The sequence below is a fragment of the Theropithecus gelada genome, chromosome 14 (assembly GCF_003255815.1).
Source record: "Theropithecus gelada isolate Dixy chromosome 14, Tgel_1.0, whole genome shotgun sequence".
Lineage (NCBI taxonomy): Eukaryota > Metazoa > Chordata > Mammalia > Primates > Cercopithecidae > Theropithecus > Theropithecus gelada.
The window spans coordinates 106,895,726-106,915,670 of NC_037682.1; the positions used below are offsets into that span (position 1 = coordinate 106,895,726).

General features: G+C 37.2%; 1 protein-coding gene and 1 long non-coding RNA gene across 8 annotated transcripts in view; one reads left to right on the forward strand and one right to left on the reverse strand.

Annotated features, from left to right (window-relative positions):
- The window catches only part of CADM1 (cell adhesion molecule 1), a 337,360-nt gene that overhangs the window by 150,822 nt on the left and 166,593 nt on the right, over positions 1-19,945 (reverse strand). The window lies entirely within an intron of this gene.
- Positions 12,882-18,920, forward strand: LOC112606090. The gene is made up of 2 exons (XR_003115593.1): positions 12,882-12,923; positions 18,622-18,920. It is a non-coding gene; the product is annotated as an uncharacterized LOC112606090 (long non-coding RNA).

A 19,945-nucleotide genomic window follows, 5' to 3' on the forward strand; every position in this document is an offset into this window, starting at 1 on the left:
TTCAATGCTTGAGTATCCTGAAGTTGGTGGGAATCCAGAAAAAAAAAAAATGTTTCCTTTAATTAAATATAAGTCAGGTCTCCAAGCAGAAGGATGATGTAGTCACGTGTTTTGTGATGAAAATTCCCCTAAAAATCGAAGGAAAGAAATTCTGTATGTAATACAGAGGAAAAATCAATATAAAATGTGGGCTTTTCCAAAGAGAATTTATATTCTCTTGTTAAAATATTAGTTTTGAATTTCATTATTTTACTAGAATTTCAAATCTAGTCTTCCTTTGTAGCAAAGACACGAGACAAATGATTATTCTATCTAAAGCAACCATTGCTATATTTTTTAAAATCCACATAGTTCATACTTTTAACAACATTACAGCCAGTAAGTGAATGGATTTCATTTTGATGACTTCATATATTGCATTAATGAGAAAAATTGAGGCATATTATCTTAGGATCTAAAATATCGTGCAATTGTAAGTTTTATGCCAGCCTTCAAGTAATTCAGTTTTTTCAAAGATAGTGAAGGGAAAAGACTGACCGAGGCAGTCTCTCCCTTGACAATGAAAGCAATTCTACTTACCAATTTGGTTTGCTTCCTAAAGAGTTGCAAGATTGGTAAGAAGTACTGGATTAATTCTATATTCTCTCTGCTTAGGTATGTTTTCAACATTCTATGGAGTAAATATGCTAGCGGTAAGAACACAGTTCTTGGGAAAAAATGCATTTTGTAGGACACTCTAGGCTCTCTGTAGTGACTAAAAGCAAACATAATAAAACAACCTGACATCAATTCAGTATTTCTCCATTTACCGAAACTTCTCTGAGCACTTTAACACATGCAAATCATATTCCAATGCATTTTTAATGTTTGACCCAGATTACACAAAAGAAAACTAGGGTAATAAAAATCTCCATATACTTTATTTGCAAATACTGAAAAGTAAAGATAGGTGGTAAACCGCTACAACCATTATGTCATGAATTCCTCTCCTTAATATCCTAGTTCCAGTAGCTGCTAACTACTAAAACTCCTGTGGCGTTCAGGTCCTTTTGTAAACTGTCCTCCAAGATTTTCTGACTACATTATTACAATGTGTTTGTCTTCCTGGTAATTTTACAACAGTGGCGTGATACTCCAGGCAAAGCATTCCATAGGGTTAGAGTGCTGCTTGAGGGAACCAGTGGAACGCAATCATCACCCACAAATGCACCATCTGCTGTGTCTTACTGCTTAATTAAACTAAAACTGGTAGGTTCTTAATTCTCACAGCTCATAAAAATAAAGGTCACAACAGAGCACTGGCATCATGCATCATCCACATAACATACAGTCGCTAAAGTACATTTTGCCAACCTATCACTCAAAAGAAAAAAGAATATACCATCTAGCTGGCGTCAAAGCATAGAATGATTCTATCAGACTGACATCAGATCAATGACAGGACAGCTGAACTGTCAGCCTAAGTGAACAGGAGGACAGAAGTTTTAATTCATGGCCATTGTTCTTTACCTCTCTCTGGTAGCACTTGCCAAAAAAAATCCTTCCACACACTATAACAAGACCACTTGTGAATGTTTATTGAATCATCCACTCATTCATTCTTCAACCACTTATCAAAGGCTTACATATGCGATGCATTGTGTTTAGTATTTTGGAAGACACAAAAATGAATCCGATGCAGGCTGTTAAGTATATACAGCTGCCAATGACTTCAAAAGATACAGTCTTATGTCAAATATATATAACACTTTTATTGGTTTTAATTCATATATCACAGAACTCACCTGTTTATAGTGTACAGTTCAATGGCTTTGAATATATTCATAGAGTTGTGCAACTATTACCACTATCTAATTTCAGAACATTGTCTTCATCCCAAAAAGAAACTTTATATCCACTGATAGTCACTTCTGGCTCATCTCTTATCCCAACCCATGGCAACCACTAATCTACTTTTTGTGTCTACAGCTTTTGACTTTTCTGGAGATTTCACATAAATGAAATCATATAATATGTGGCCTTTGGGGTTCTTCCACTTAGCATAATGTTTTCAAGGCTTATCCATGTCATAGAATGTATCTGTACTTCATTCTGTTTAATGGTTGTGTAATACTCCGTTGTTTGGCTATACCACATATTGTTTGTTCATCATAAATGGATATTGGATATTGTTTCCATTTTTTGGTTATTATGAATCACGCTGCTTAATAATATAATGCATTATGTTATAAATAATAATATAATATTCATGTACATGTTTTGCACAGGCACATGTTTTAATTCTCCTGGGTATATAACTAGGAGTGTAATTGTTGTGTCATATTGGTAACTCTATGTTTGACACTTTGAAGAACTGTCAAGCTGTTTCCAAACTGGCTGTACCATATTACATTACCCCTAGCAATATATAAGAGCTCCAGTTACTCCATATCCTTGCCAACACTTATTATTGTCTTCTTGTGCAATTCTAGCTGTCCTAGTGGGTCTGAAGTGGTACCTCACTGTGGTTTTGATTTGCATTTCTCCAGTGACTAATGGCATTGAACATCTTTGCATGCTTATGGGTGACGTGTATATCTTCTTTGGACAAATGTACTACATATTTTGAGCAACTTTTAATCAACTATTTTTTAGAAATATATAAAATATTGTATCTATAATCTTCCAGCACTATGTAACATTTCCCAACAAGCCACTAATGTATTTTCTTACCCTAAGTTACTTTTGATGTTTAAATAAAAACTCTAAGATAATACCTAAAACCAGTCTTGAAATTCCACAGCATAAACATGGAAGCATGGGGCGGGGAAATAGGTGGGTGAAATTTCACTTGATTAGATAGCTTTTTCTAGCCAACAGCCCATTTCCCAAATCTACTAAAAGTTAACTAGTAAGAATTTGATGCAGAAGAGGCTGAGGTACAGAACATTCAAGATGATGAAATGGCAGTAAGAATAAAGCAACAGATTCAGTTTCAGGTCATGGAAATTCATGAAATGTTACAAAGGTAAAGCAACTTATTTGGACTTAGTAGTAGACAGATGTTGAACTGAGAAAGGTAAGTAAGAATTAGTTCCTAGGACAGTGGATGATTATAGTATCACTTGCCCAAAGGAAGAGGGAGGAGGAAAAGGAGAACAAAACAAAACATAAATATTCTGAAGGAGGATTCATTATGTGGCAGCGGTTTCTGTTGCTCTTTTAAGAGAAGAGATATGAAAAAGGAAAAAAAAAAAGTGGGATTAATCTAATTTGTGCCACAATGAACCTGGTCTAGGATATGTAAGTTGCTGTTGCAGGAGAGAGAAGCAGATAGCCATACAAAGAACCCAGAAGGAGTTCAGGAGAGGGCGTGGGTTAAAGATGCTGTGGGAAAAGAAAGGGCCACAGTCATTCATATATCAAGGAGAAAAACCCTGCAGTCTTCTTAACTCCTTTCAAGCCAACTCACTCTTGTTTCACACAATGCGGAATAACTTAACTCAGTAATATAGTTATGAGATGCTAATGAATGAAAAGAACTGATCCTAATTATCTCTTCAACATCCTTAATGCACCCATAAAAGTAATCACATGTCTTCCTTTAGACTTCTCTGAACTGCATCATGCATCTTGAACTTTCTCTGCTATGTAGGTTTTTAACTACCTAACATTTTTCTCCAAATAAGGCAAAAGAAAACAAATAAACAACATCAACAATAAAAATGATGATTTTGGTGCCACGCTCTCTCCAACAAACAAAAGAAGGCAAAATTGTGAATAAGTCAGCAGTAGTACTTTTACATGCTATACTACCGAGCCCCAATCGATAAGTCTGTTCTCTCTTGTTGGTGTGTTTGTGGAAAAGGTACATGACAGCAGAAACAGACAGAGACCTTAAAAAACAATTAAGGGTGAGGAATCTCCTGCCAAACAGCTAGTGCAGATGGAATCTTTTCTTCCATAGAGCTTAGCCTCATTCCATAGCCAAGAAAAAAGCTTGATAAATACTATATGATGAACAAGTGATAAAATATAAAAACTGCGATGAGGAATGACCAATGGAAGAAACCAGGTGTCACTCAGAGACTGACTGGGTTATTGTGCTTCCTGTTTCCTGTAGGTGGCGACAAACTCCTTGAAGAGGAAACAGCAAGCAAAGTTAAAAGGCTGGTGTGTGTCTAGATTGAAGCGCTAAAGAATTTGCTTGTGTGAGTTGGCAATTTCTCCTCCAAGGCAGCTCTTCTTCACTGGTATTGGCAAGCTCTAGATTTCAGAAGTGATTCACCTGCGCCACGTTATTTATGAGCTGCTTTTTCCCCTTTAAGCACCCAGCTTCACATTAACAGTACGACCAGGTTCACTGCAGAGCTCAACCGTGCCTATCACGTAAATGGAAGTTCGTTAGAGCATCTATTAAAAGGATTTTCAAAGGCAAAATAGCATTTTAAAGCCATTAGCATCCCTTAAGTTAAGTTCTATAGAAAAAAATGTTAACCCACTGCTATTTAAAACCATCAACCAGAAATGGCCATAGGTCACCAACAATCCCTTGGATTCTCTCCCCAGAGGGTTCTCACACCTCTATATGCTCCCGATCTTTCAGGCCTTGTAGTGAGAGAGCATCAACGTGACCTCTAGGAGCATGTCCCAGACGTGCATCTCCTGGAGGCAGCCAGGGCTTGGACATCAGTCATCAATAAGGGTCCTTGCTGAAAAGAAGTGGTGGGGGGCAGTGGGGAAGCAAGGGCCTTGGTCAAACTGGAATAAAAGCAGGATGAAGGGTGTGTCTTGGAGGGCATACACAAGCAAGCAAGAATTAGATCTTATGTCCTAAATTTTCACTATTATTCTCAAGACCCAATTTTTATAACAAATATTTTCTGCCAACCTCCTAAAATTTTTAAACAGCAGCAGCCAGGACTGACTTCTACTCGGCACAATTACATAAGACCAAGCAGTGTGTTGCTCTCATTTTTGAAGCTTTGTTTTAAGCTCCCTCATTAATCTTTCAGTCTTTTCCCATCTCTGCCTGACTATAACTGCCCTGAATTTATCCAAGCCTGCAGAATGCCAGACTCACTGGAGTCTAAATCACCAAGAGCTGAATACACATTCTACTCATGGGACTCTACACTTCCATCAGAAAGAACCAATCACAGCTTAGGAGAGGTAAACCTCTTTTTAATTGTATTCTATGATACTAACAGGTATTCATTACACATGGACCTTAAAACAAGATTTGCTCTTGGCTGCTCATAATTGTATTTCTACAGCAGTTTAAACCGTTGGCACCTGCAATTGCTAGCAGGCCTAGGCTAAGAATTTCTATTATCCCAGTTTCAAGGGTTACATTTAAAATAAAACTCAGAGGGGCAAAACATTACATACACACATATTTACACAAATTAAATACTATGCACAAGTCAATACCTTCTGCACACAAAACTACATTAAACTCAATTAGCCCTAAGCAAAACTACAGGAAGCAGGTTTTCTGTGAACCAACAGAGCTGTTCTGTATAATAAAGAATATAAAAGCAGCTAGATTATAGAGTTCTGCCGAACTGTCAATAAATGCTTTTAAAGAAATCATTATCAACACTGATTTCTAAATTAATTAACTTAAAATTAACACAAAACAATCCAACCCAAGGTATTTATACACAAATAACCTCTGGTTTCTGGGTTCTAATAACGAAGAACTTTTGAAACATGTACGTACATGTGTGTATCATTCAGGGCTTTTCCAGAAGGATATTCCTAACTGTAAGTCACAAAGCAGCCACCAGACTAAAGTACAATATCCTTCTTGTTATGGTTTCCTACTTGATTATGACCAAAATTAAATTATACAAATATTTCACTAAATATCTTCTCAAACCTTATAAATATTAATATGAACTCAATCTCCTATGTGCCCAGCATTTAAAAATCCATTTAAAAATCTTGGAAACTAATTTAAGATTTCCATCTAGAATACAAAATAGCGAGTCCTCTTCCTAGCTCTGTTTTGCTCAGCACCCATATCTGCACATTTAGTACTGAATGTCAGTTGGTAGCACTTAAAGATGATGAATATTAAAAGCATGCTTTTGCCTGCTCACATATTAGAGCTTGGCAACCATTGAATTTGTCATAAGCTGCATTTTCAGTGAACAAACGACTGCCTTTAAAACACCAAAGCATTCGGTAAATTCCCAAATTGTGAAAAGGGTACACGGAGGGTGAAATTTTACTATTAAATATGTTATCTGAGAGGACTGCATAAAATTAAAATCTTTTTTAAAACTTACTACCTTAGGGTACCACTGGGCTATGCTTTCTAAGGTACTTACTTGAAGATTGTATCTGGATAATAAATAATAATAATGCCAGCTACTATTAATCAAATATGCATTATGTGTCAGGCTCTGAGCTAAGCATTTTACATATAAAGACATACATACTATTTTTATATACATGCTATCTTGTCTACTTGCCATCTTTACATGCATACTACCTAGTTTGCATATGTGCAGGCTATCTTTACATATCATATCAGATTCTCTACTCCATGAGATAAGTAGTGTTGTTATTTTCAGAGGGGTTAGGTGACTTATTTGAGGTAATAAGCAAAGGAAAGGCAGATCGGGGAATATTTCAACCCAAGCCTCTCTCTCCAATCCCCTACACGCTACCACGCAGCCAACACTCCAGCGGATCAAACCTCCTGCAAGGCTGGCACTTGCTGGATGCTGCTCACTCTATTGGGTCCAGGAGACTAATACCTGTTTATTTTAAATCTGCATTAAGAATGCCTTTTCATATACAAATCTTTTTTCTGCAAGGATTCATTCATCCAGAAGACTGAACAAAAGTACACTTTTGATTGGAATACATAAGAGATTATGTTTTTAACTTAATTAAAATGGCTTGTTAGGATCACCTATTCAGCATTTGGAAAACCAGCTCGAGCTGGTTATTCTGTCAATCCTCTGCACAACACACCTACTGAGACCCAACTTCATTATTAGAAGGCAGGAGAGTATAGTGATGCAGACTGAACTCCAGAACAAGAGTTCAAAATACGGCACTATCTCCTACCAGACTCATGTGACCAAGCCTCAATGTCCTCATCTGTAAAGTGAAGATTGTATTAGTACCTACGTCACAGATTACTGCAAGATTAAATTAAATTATGCATACAGAGTACCAGATACATTGTAAGTACTCAATAAATGTTAGCACTTGTCTGTCTTTGGGGTGTCAGATTCTATCAAAACAATTTTACTCCTTTCTTTGGAATGCTATATGGTTCTTTAATTTGTCTGTCTATTAAGAACTGTCTTACACTCAGTAAGTATTTTTTTCTACTTAATTTTATGCCATCAGCTCCACAGCTTTACAAAGCATTCTAAATTATCCTTCTGTTTCTCTGGGTTTTGAGAGATTCAAATTCTTTTTCCAAATTATATACTAAGATCTTCTTTCTGAGTTGATTTTCCTAGCTGCTTAATCACTTCTGTTGACCTCTGATTTTTTTTTTTTTTTTAAAGATTGGCCAAGTCTCTCTGATATGAAGACATTCAGAACAACAATCCGAATTAACCTTTTGAGAACCTAAAAATTAGGACTTATTTAAGTCTCTTCTGATTTCTGCCTTCCCCAGCATTTACTACCATGTTCATTACTGCATGCTAATCTCAACATTTCTTCCATGGCTTACATCATGACAGATGTTTGTCCAGATTTCACAGTAAATTTAATGGGTGAGAAACAGTTCAATTATTTATAAAGTTATTGTTTGTAGATGAAATTACATTTTCCCAAGTATACAGCTAGTTAAGTTATATATGTCTTCATTCCTTCAACAGTATTTCTTTAGTGCCTACCATGCACCATGACAGGTGAATTACATACTTTTGCAAAAAGATAAGGCAATATCTTATGTGCTAAATTCTCGTCTACCTATATCACACAGTTGTTTGAAAGGAATGTTATAATTTTTATGAGTCAAATTAATGATATACTATCTAAATATAAATATATATATACACACACACTATATATATATATATTTAAAACCCTATCTCTTTTGGGGGGACAAAAGAACTTTTAGTGGGCTAAAAAAGTCCCTATGAAAGTTATCAGTATATCTTTTGGGACGTGCTAAGGAGATGTAAATGAGAGACAAAGAAAGTAGAACGATTCCGTTTCTCCGTAGCCCGATGAGATTATGGTGTTTTATTTGATTCTGTTTTCTGTATTAACTTTTATAGGCATCCTGTTTTTTACTTCTATTAGTTATTTTTATAACTTGAATAAACTTTCAATAAATTTTAATGAACTATTAAATTTAAATAAATAAATTTTAATAAACTTTCAACTGCTATTTAACTACTCTCAACATAATCCCAAAAGATCACTTTAGTCTCTTTTAAATGAAGGACAAATAATTTAGCACTTTTATACTTCCTTACTCTACCTGCAAGTTTTCTAGTTAAAAAAAAATCTGAATATTTTTCAGTGTTGATTTATAATGAGAAAGTGTACCTGGAATGTGGTATGGTATATCAGTACCCAAGATCAGGTCTTTTAGAACTGAAAAATGTCCCTCCAACAGTTATCACAGTGGATTTTGTTGTGTCTTCCACAGTAATCCCCATCAGCTCTAGGTTGGATCTGTGTCTTTCCGGGCTTCTTTGTTGCAGTCTGGGCAATTTTTTGAAGTCTATCCTCGATCAGTATGAAACAAAAGAGTTCCCTGAACCCCTGCACAAGACATGAAACAGGAGTGTGGCTCGTCTGTTGGGCTGCTGCATGCTCGAACACCTTACGGGAGGGTGAGCACACAGATGGGCAGGTGCAGGAGCCGGGCAGAGCACTTTTGGGAGCTGGTCCCCCAGTAGCATCTAGGGCTGGGTGCCTGTGACTCCCAAAGCCCCAGTGGGTGTGCTACAGTGTTCTTTTAGCTCTGCTGTCCACAGACGGTTTAAGTGTTAACCAGCTCAGTGCCCTCTTGGTACCTGAGATTTTGTCCTGTGTCCAGGAAGAATCAGGTCACACAGACAAACTGAAGGATGGTAAATGCAGAGGATTTTATTGCTGGATGGAGATGGCTCTCAGCAGAATGGATGGGGAGCTGGAAAGGAGATGGGGCGGGAACATGACCATCCCATGGCCCATCTCCTCTCCAGCCATCCCTAGCTGAACTCTTCTCAGTGTTGAGATGTTCCTTCTCTTCTCTCCTTCTCTGCCGTGTCCTTCTGCTGCTCTTCTGCTCCTCTGCTCTTCTACTTGTGGAGCCTAGGGTCTGGGGTTTATATGGGTACAGGATAGAGGGGTGCAGCCAAAAGAGAACATTTGGGTGTGAAAACAGGAATGCCTGTTCCCATTTAGGGCCATGGGTTTCTGGGCTTGAGAGTGGGGCCTTTGCCAGGGAACCACCCTCTTTTACCCAGTATTTCCCTGCCTCCTGTCCATATCAACTGGATGAATTTTCTAAGTACAGTCAGCTTTTTATTACAATGAAGATTGATTTTATCTACTATAATTTTCATTTCATTTTATTCTTTTTAAAATTCTCATTTACTAGATGTAAACTCTTCAGGTATCTTACTGAGTTTACAAAGCAGAGCTTTTACAACTGTTTCATAAAGCAAAATTGTTTCAGAAAGATATTGCTATAGATCTCTATAACTTCTTTGCTTTGGAGCTATAGAATTTTGTTTTAATTACTCATCTATAATATGTGATTTCATTTCTTTTTTACATCCTTGGGCTTGGTTTGACCTTGGCCTTTAGTGCTTACCATGCTTGAGGACTGCTTTTAAGTTCTTCCCAATGATTGAGTTACATTAATGAGTTTGACACGTGTCTTCAGTACCCAACACGTGCTAAGTACTATTCTGGGTGTTGCGGATTCAATGAGAAGGAAGCTACTCCCACCCCCATCTTTTCCTTCCCCACCCTCATGGAGCTCAGTCTAATGGAGGAGATAAGAAAATCCCACACTAGTGACTGAACGTAGAGGTCTTTGCAGATGCCTTTGTGTTCAAAGTGGAGCCAAAGGATGGTTGGAAGCAGGTGTAAATCCTGGTTCTTGACTTTCAAGCACCTAACGTCACAGACCAGCCCAGAACCTGAGTGGGAACCAGGAGTCAGTTCAGTGAGGACCACCTCCACCCCATCCAGAAGCTGCGTAAGTCAAAGAAGGAGCATGTTAGCAGCTGTTACAGAATCAACTAACACTCAGCAGCACTGGACATGAACAAAAGGGAAACAAGCCATATGTGTGGAGCAGGATTCCATGACTAGTGGCTGAAATAGGGAAGTGAGGAGGAGGCATCAGGTTGCAGGTTGGGGGTCCTGGTGAAGAAGCGGCAACTCCATCTGATTTCAACTACAGGAAAGAATGTAAAATTCCTTCCAGAAACTAGAATGGGCTCAATGCCTGACACTCATTGTAGTTACTTCTGGGGATTTGGGGTTTTTTTAAGACAATTTCCTGGGTATTTTAAAGGAAATAAGGAAGACATTGTTCATAGCACTTCCACTCACTGCTATATTCTTGGAAGTCAGTGGTTCAATCTCAAATGAAACTTCTCACTAACATTATGTTCAGTTATTTATGCTCTCCAAACAATGAGGGTTTTTAGGCAAAGATTTCCTAGTCTTTCCAACTAAACAAAAGAGCCTCCCACACACAGAGACGCACATTTCCATTCTGAAAGCCCTGCAGGCAGATCTGTGAAGCTTGCCATCATAAGACTCATTTAATTTTAAATTAAATTAAGGGCCCAAAAGGTAAGCACATTGTTCAGGTTATTCCAACTAATGTCCTAAACTTACAATTTCAATGATTCTCCATCCAATTGATGACTCCTACTATAATAAAGAATTCATGAACCATGGAAACAACTGACAAAAATAAAATAAATAAATATCACTCATGGCTTAGAAGAAAAAGCATTCACACAGTTCAGTTCCTAACTCAAACAGAGTAAATATGTGCAGAAAAATTTTATCAAGATTTTACCAAGTCTATACCAGTAAGGAAAAAAAAATGGGTACAAAGGCTGATTTTCTAATAGAAATAAAAGTATGAAGGACCCAAATTTCTGACCACTATCAGGTGACACACATACAAATATTCACATAGGCAGAGCTAGTTGAGATGTAACTAAAATGAAATATGGACCTTTTTTTTTTTTTTTTTTTTTGAGTTCAACACAGCCCTAAGGTTCCCCTCCCCTGGATGGCGAAAGATTTGATAGATTTCTTTATTCTACATACATTTATTGATCCAATTGTCCCAGTTTTTATGAAATTTACTAACAATGCCCAGGTGCCTGAACATAAGGGGGAGTGGGGGGGAAACAGGAAAAGAACCTGAGTTGGAAATTCTCAAAGAATACTGTGTGAGGAAGTCTGCAGGGTAAGCACAATCATTACTGAACCATCTGATTAGTTGTGGGCTGAGTACGGAAGCAGGGATTTGAAGAGAGTTGCCAGCCTCTTCCCTTCCCTATCTTCCCACACTGGAAAACAAGGACAGAACAAGAAATGGAACAGGAGAAGAGAAGACAGGTTGAGGAGAAACATGGATGGGGCAGGTAGAAGTTAGAAGGCTATTTCAAAGCGAAGACTAATAGAGTTTGAAATATTCAAAGTGGAGCAGATCTATTAGGTGTGGCATGTGTGTGCACAGCCAAAGTGAAAGGAAGATGAAGGTCATTTTAGTTGAGGGATTTAAAGAACTACGAGATCTGGGTATTAGTAAAGCCATCAAAAGGAATGCTCTACTTACTGAGGATTCTGCATCGAATCACTGAGGAAAAAGTTAGCTGATCTTGAAGCAGCCATGGTCCCAAAAGTGTTATTAGGGAGGTGAGGTGCGGTAGGGGTGGTGAGAGGTATGTAAAGTTGGAATGGTATGGTACTTACATATACTTGATAATGTGTCAATTTCCACACCTAAGAATGGAGAAGATCATACTGGTTATAGGGGAGTACCCTTAACCCATCCTTTGCTTGATGCCTCCACTGAGTAGAAGGTGGATTAGAGTGGTATGACTGATTTATGTAAATTTCATAAATTTAAAGTCCTTGAGAAATAAAAATGGAAATAATCTGATAGTAAATGAACAAGGTTAAAAAATATATTTAATCCCTACTTGCCAACCCAGGAATAGAGAGAATGGAGTGAAAAAAGTGATGTTCCTTGGCCCCTCCTGGATCTCTCGGAACTTCCCTAAGACCATAACTCCAGCCAAACACCTAGTTGACATTTTCTCCCCAGAAACTCTTCACTTCTCACTCTATACACCCTGCGTGAGGTCCTCCTCACCTCACCAGTCCCAGACTAGAACTTCCAATTGCTTACTAGTCTTTTCTCCCTGAGGTTCCATCAGTTCTTCAAAATCAAAGCTGTTTAGCAAATTCCTCCCCTCTTTTCCAATCTGACTGCAACAAACTTAGGGCCAACCATCTTTTCTTACATGATTTTCCCAATGATGTCCTAACTAGCCTCCTACTCCCCTAAAACATCCTCTACGCTACCACCAGAGCAATCTCTGTAAAGGACAATCTGATCAGATCACTTCCTCACTTAAAACCCTCAAAGGCTCCTAATGCTTACAGGATGAAGCACAAAACCACTTAAGCTCTGAGTCATGCTCTTCTGTTGAGAGAGAGAGAGAGAAAGAGAGAGAATGCCCAACATGCCTCCCTCAAAATCATTGGGAGGATCAAATAAAAATGTATGGAGAAGCACTTTCAAAACTGTAAAGCTTATCTAGTGGTTCTTAGTTTTTATGAGGTCACATCCCTTTGGAGAGTCTGATAAAAGCTGTGGTGTTTTCTCAAAAAACACATACATCCACCTACATGTAAAATTTGGCATCCAATTTCAGAGCATCCATGATTCCTCAAAGACAATCTTGACCAACAACCTTACTTAGGTATTTTATTATCTTCACACTGGTACATAGAATTGGAGTCGGTATCATCTTGATAGCATGTCCAGCCTTACAAACACGCAAGCAGCTCTCCTGTGGGCAGTCACATTATTCATGAAGATGTCTAAAATATTCATCAGCAGGGTCACGGGGTACATAGTGAATATAGGCAGAAAATTCGTACAGTAGTTAGCATATAGGCTCACAGTCATTTCATCAGAGTGCGGATGTCCCTACACACAACTGTTAGAAAAGAACAGATTATTCTGAAAACAATCAGCTGAATTGAGTCAAAAAACTGACCAGTGGGCCTTCATTCTAACTGAATGAAAATGAAGTGAGGTTCCTTCCTTTTCACACAGCTCATCGATGCAAAAACACAAGCTATGCCATAGCATAAATGTTCATTATGCATGAGCCTGTTTCTTGCAGCTGCATCTCTCATGACTTGGCTAAGGCTGTATTTGTCTATATGTCCTTCCACATGTTTGTGCATATTGACACTGTGTATTTTAGTGCTCAAGAAAGCAGAAGGCAAGGAACGATGTTTACTCTGCATGTTTGTACAGGACACATCACACAGAACTACAGTGATGTAGTATTTAAGGGCAGCAAATTCAAACTCTTTACCGGAGTGTGGACTTAAACTCTACATCATAAAGAATTGATCACATTTCCCTTTAGAAAGAATATTATCAGCCAAGTTTGTGGTACCAACCAATGACTAAACCTTAAGTCAATCATTAGTGATGTTACACTAATCCCCCCCTTATCTGCAGTTTCACTTTCTACGGTTTCAGTCACCCTAGGCCAATGGGGGTCTGAAAATTGGTGAGTACAGTACAATAAGATATTTGGAGAGAGAAGCCACATTCACCTTTTATTACAGCATATTGATATAACTGTTTTGTTGTTGTTGTTAATCTCTTATTGTGCCTAATTTATAAGTTAAGCTTTATCGTAGGTATATACGTATAGGGAAAATAGTCTGTATAGGGTTCCATACTATCCTCAGAATCAGACATCCACTGGGGATCTTGGAATACATTCCCTGAGGATAAAGGGGGACTACTGTATGCCACCAGAATATCACCACAAACATTTATCAGTGTTTTGAACAGTAAATACACATTCGAGCAGTATATAACATCACATACAAAGGGGCTCTGTGTAATAGGAAATATACATACTGAACATAAAAACTAAACGTGTTCTTAACAGAAGACTGGCCCCAAACCAATGTCAGCCCTTTAAAAATACCCATTTAATTAACTGTTTTTTGCTTGCTTTCTGAAAATTAATATTTTTGGCATATAATATTTTAAGACATAGCCCTTGGAAATCTGAACTTACATCTTTCTCTTGATAAATTTCCAACAAGTAGTCATTAGAAATCGCTCCAAGTCCTTAAAGCTGAGCTTTTCAAAAATACCTGCATTTCCCTATTTTGTCACGAGATGGCAATCTCATGCATTGGTAAACCATAAAAATTCATAGGAAAATTTAATTGTACCACATCAGAGGTGTGGTTCTCAAAGTTCATAATGTCAGAACCCCTTTAAACTCTTAAAAATAAAACTGATAATATTTTTTAAAGAATCCTATGAATTCACTAAATAAATCCATCACATGTTAACATAACATATTTTTGTGAAAATAACTACATTTTCCACAGCAAAAAATTTTGAAAAGAATTTTGCAAATCTAAAGTTTGGCTAAATAGACAACAACTGGCTTCTCACATTTGCTGCTTCATTCATGTTGTGATCCATTGTTTGTGTTGAAGTATACGGGAAATAAAATAGCCTCATGCAGATATATTGTTGTAAAAGGAAAAGTATTTTAATAGTCTTTTCAGATAATTATGGTTATTCTCCTTTGATACTAGACCAAAACTCAACAAGTGGTGGTTTCTTAATGGTTAAATTGGATTGTGGAATCTGAAACCATATCAAGGAACTTCTCACACTCTGTTACATTAAAACTCATTAGCCAATCCTGCACTTTGAATGGATCTTTTAGACACTCACGTTTTTTTAAAATCATGCAATGAACATTTGGAAAATATGAGTTCACTGAGTTATGCAGTGCTTTTCCAAATGCTGACACATTTCATTATTCAGTTTCAAAAAAGTCACATTCATTAGTATCACCACCAATATCATAAGAGTCGTCAATGGTTCATTAGGAATTTGTCAAGTTCACAGAGGAAGATGCAAGTTTTTAAAAAATTCATATTTTCACTTGAAATCTTTAATTTTATCACTGTGCGTTGTTTCTCTTAAAATGACAGGCTCATTGCTTTCCAGAAAATGTCTGCCAAATACCCAAGTCTAAATAACTATAGTTTAACTCAATCTCCCCAGTCCTCTTCCTTGAGACAAGTAATTGTATGTAGCAAAAATGCTTTATTTGTAATTCCCCTTCACACAGACTATTTTTAAAAACATGTAACTCAAGGTCAAGCTTTCATAAAATTAGTAATTTTTACTGCTTCATCAGGGATATTCTTTTTTACTGTATGTGGAGGTGAAGGATACAATGACTTCTAGGACAGTTGAGTGCCACTAACTCAATTCAAGCTAAGGCTCCCACAGCTTTCCCCACCATTGCTTCTGCACCATCAGAGCAAGTGTCAACACACCCAAAAAAGGCAATTACATCTTAGTATTATGAGAATAGTTTTGATCTCATCGATCCCCCAAAAGCACCTTGGGAGCCTCCAAGGATCCATGGACTGCACTTTGAGAACCAGGCTTCAGAGGTTATAAAAGACTTTCAATTTATGTCAGCATTTAAAAATAAAACTGAGTGTCACATTTGCAGAAAAAGAACAAGTGGGAACTCCCGATACAGTAAAACCTCTATTACTAAAACACATGGTTAATGAGTACCCTTATTTAACTTTCTGATTAACTCTTCAATTGTACCTACTCTTGGTTTCTACCCTTTCTGAAAAAAAATTTAATTAATCAGAACCAAAACAAGAAGTCAGGAAACACTAGATTTAAGTTCTTTCCTGATGTGTTTGTTCACAATTTAATCCTTTTAAAAGGATTACTAGTTTTCACAGCCAGAATTAGAAGCACTGTCATTTCACAGTAGTAAGGTTAAAAATAAGTATGAATGTGTTTCCAACTTTTTCTTAAAGAAGTGGAACATTAGTTAACATTTTACATGGCATCTCAATATGAAAAAAATTAAATTGAACTTATTCTGTCTCATTGAAACATACTCTGTTGCTGTTAATATTAGTGACCATTAAGTAAGTACTCACTATATGTTTTAATTTGTAAGACCTTCACATAAATTACCCATTTCATTCAATCCTTACACATTTCAAAGGTGCCATCTTCAAATTAATCGTATCACCACTTTACAGATGAGGAAATTGCAGTACAGAGAATTAATTAATGTTTCCACTAATACAACTAGTAAGCAGCTAAACTGAGTTTAAAACCAAGTCTGTCTAAGTTTGGCTGAGTCCAAAGATGAAATTCTTAATTTCCGGCTCTTTCAGGGTTTTTCAGGGCCAGCAGCTCTGATATGCTTCTGCAACTAGGTCCTTGATGTTCTCCAGTTCGTTAGCTTCTGACTGAGATTTAGCTGATATTATCAGTGCTTAATACATGTATTAATTTGATAGGTTGTAGACATTAGTTGTTGCAGTTAACAGAATTTTTTTTCTTTCCACGTGATTGTCTATCTTCCAAACTTACCAACTTGCTCTCCTATTAGTTCTCAACAGCACCTCTCTTTTCCAGTGAAACCAGCTTGCTCATGGTTTCTCTGAAGGCACCACAGATATTCTTCCTCCACCATTCGGCCTGCACTGTTCCTTTCTGTGTATTGAGATCCTGCCTTCTATATTTCTATTTCTGCCCCAAAACTTGGGGCAGGCATTCTGTTTCCTTACTCTAACCTCCCTTGGCTCTTTACTAGTGTTTTTTCTTAATGCTGTTTAACGTTTGATACACATTTGTTATGTCTTCTCAACTAAGTTATATATATTTTTTCCTTTTTGCCCTCTTTGTATTCCCCATGACTTCTATCACAATACTATAAATAAACTAGAGGGCCACAGACGTGGTTGAATTAATACACCATGGATAGTGATAATAATGCTGTTGTGATAATGGTTTATTAAAAATCCATTTCTCAGGAAACAAAAATGTTATGAGAGGGTCATACTGATGCGTCTAGTAATAAATAAACCTTAGGGATGACCAGAGAAAAACAATGACCATTACTGAACTGAAGTTGAATTTTGAGTCCTGCTTTTAAGTGATTGGTTGGAAATAACCTAAGCGCAAAGCTGGTAGCATATTGGTTGGCCCTAAGTGGGTATCTTGGGTTGTAAAATACTGGTCAGGAAGACTGGCTCTTCTCAGATGAAGCGAGTAGATGAATTGAGAGATAGTTCACACTTCTACAAATGTTAGCAGGAGGAAAAGGAGAAAGAGGAGGAGGAGGAGAACATCATTATCACTGTCATAACAGCTAACACGTATATAGTGTTACTATATGCTAGAAACGATTCTAAGTACTTCACATATGTTACCTCATTTAATATTCACAAAAACCCTAAGAGGTAGAAACCATTGTTAAATGTCTTTTATAGACGAGAAAATTAAGTCGCAAAAAATTCAAATAATTTGCCTAAGGTTACTTACACAGCTAGTAAGTAATAGAGCCGGGATGCAATAAACTCATTTAAACTGTTTAAATATTTGCCTAATACTAAATTACCTAGTGTTCATGTCTCAAATTCTAGAGAAACTACCATTTGGAGAAAGATTTAAAGAACTAATATCGAAGGTACACACCAGTGCACTCTATTTAACCTTGAATTTACTGTCTTTAAAATAGATTATAAATCCTTGAACCCAACATGTTTTCAAGCATCATGATCACTTAAGCCTTTGGAAGGCCGCCACTGACCAACAGCAGATACTCACACATAGGAGCCACACTGGGTCTCCGCCTGCGTAACTGGCTATAGCATCCCTGCTCTGGTGTGTGCTATGGCTCAACTCTCCTTCAGTATTGGGCAATGACATCTCACACTGCTTTGTCTCCAAATATTCAGATTTCTTAATCCTTCCTGGCATAAAAGCGATAAGAAGAGGGGAGGAGATTGCAAGTGCTATATGATTTGTAAGCTCCTGTACTTTCTATTTTAAAGAGGTCTATTCCACCTTCTTATAAATCTCCATCTAAACATGTTGCAATTTAAACAAAAATCAAACAAATGTAATCATATCTTCATGGAGCTTTTCTCATACCTGCTTCATAGAGGCCACCCCTGCCTTTTGCCTCTTCACTAATTTTACTTAATGCAGAGTTTACTTTTCATTTTTAACATGTATCCAATTATTTCCTAATGTATAGTCATACAAGCAGCTATCTAATATCAAAGTATAGAAAATGAAGAAAAGAACATTAGATCCAAAGCTTAATTACAAACTGGGCAACTTTCAGCAAGTCTCTTCAGAATCACCAATTAAGAGAACGAATTCCCTTTTAATTTATAGCACAGAATAAGTACATCAAAGCTTTGACCAGAGAGCTCGGACACAAACCCTCTTCAATTCACTCCTCTCATGCCCAACTGAGATTTACAGTATTTTAGTTTAAAAGAGGTAGAAAAAAAAAATTTGATCCCTCCAGGTATTCTAAGTTATTCTGTGTTTCCAATAAGATCACTGAGGTACCTCAGATCAGATTTCAAGTCAGTCTGCTCATCAGGTCTACTCTACCATGCCAGACCAGGCATCCAAGTTATAAGGATGAGATTCCAAACTATCCAGCTGCCATAAAGCTAGTGTTCCCGTATGTATCCTGAACGCTGGCTGACTACATGGTTCATCTGGAGTCCACTCCAATCATGTGTTCCCTCAATGCCTGAAAAATTTGTTTGAGCATAATGACTACCTAAGATTCATATCTGTACATGCCCAAAATGTTTATTAAATAGAAATAAAGATAAAATAATATGTAGGTTTATGGCTGTATTTTTGCTTTTATGGCATTTGGGTCACTTCTATGATTATCTCTGTTCCATCTTTGATCACAAATGCAAGCTCTATTGTTCCTTTGAGGAAATACAAAATCTTTCATGACAATCTCCTTTAGGATGTGTCTTTCTAGGAACACTCTGAAAAATAACTAGAACTGGCTATGCTAAGAGTTTTTAATAATGAAGCTGACTCAGTTACTGAAACGTATTAAGTGTTTTGGGGTGGGGTTGTGGAAAGAAAAAAAAAAAGGTCATAATATACATCAAATAATGGGATATATTTAAAATCAAATTTCCCCTGGTCTGAGAATGGAGTCACACAATATAATATGTTTTCTTTCCTTTTTTTTTTTTTTGTCTCGCTCTGTCGTCTAGGCTGGAGCGTAGTGGCATGATTTCGGCTCACTGCAAGCTCCGCCTCCCAGGTTCAAGATATTCTGGTGCCTCAACCTCCCCAGTAACTGGGATTACAAGTATGTGCCACCATGCCCAGCTAATTTTTGTACTTTTAGTAGAGACGGCGATTTCTCAGTGTTGGCTAGGCTGGTCTCAAACTCCTGACCTCAAGTGATCCCAGCCTCCCAAAGTGCTAGGATTACAGGCGTGAGCCACTGTGACCAGCCAGAACATAAAAAACTTTAAATACACGCAAATGGAAGACAATGTTGTTATAAGGTCTTTACAATGTAATAGATTTCAAAAAGAATGAGTTCCCAGGCCTACTTAAGAACTGATGACATATCGCATTGTAAAAAATTAAATTCATACTAGCGCAAATAGAAAATGTTCGAAGTTACCAACTCTCAGACTGATGGTAAAATCTGCATATTCTGAACTACTTTGTAAGACTTGCATCCTCCTAGGTCATTATCAGTTTATTCACTTAACAAGTATTTCTTGAGTGTATTTCTGTTGCTGGCACTAAGTATATTTCAGGGAGTAGGATAAGCTTATATTCTGATCAATTTAGGTGGCCTCCTCCTGAGCTACAATGAAGCAAAAATAA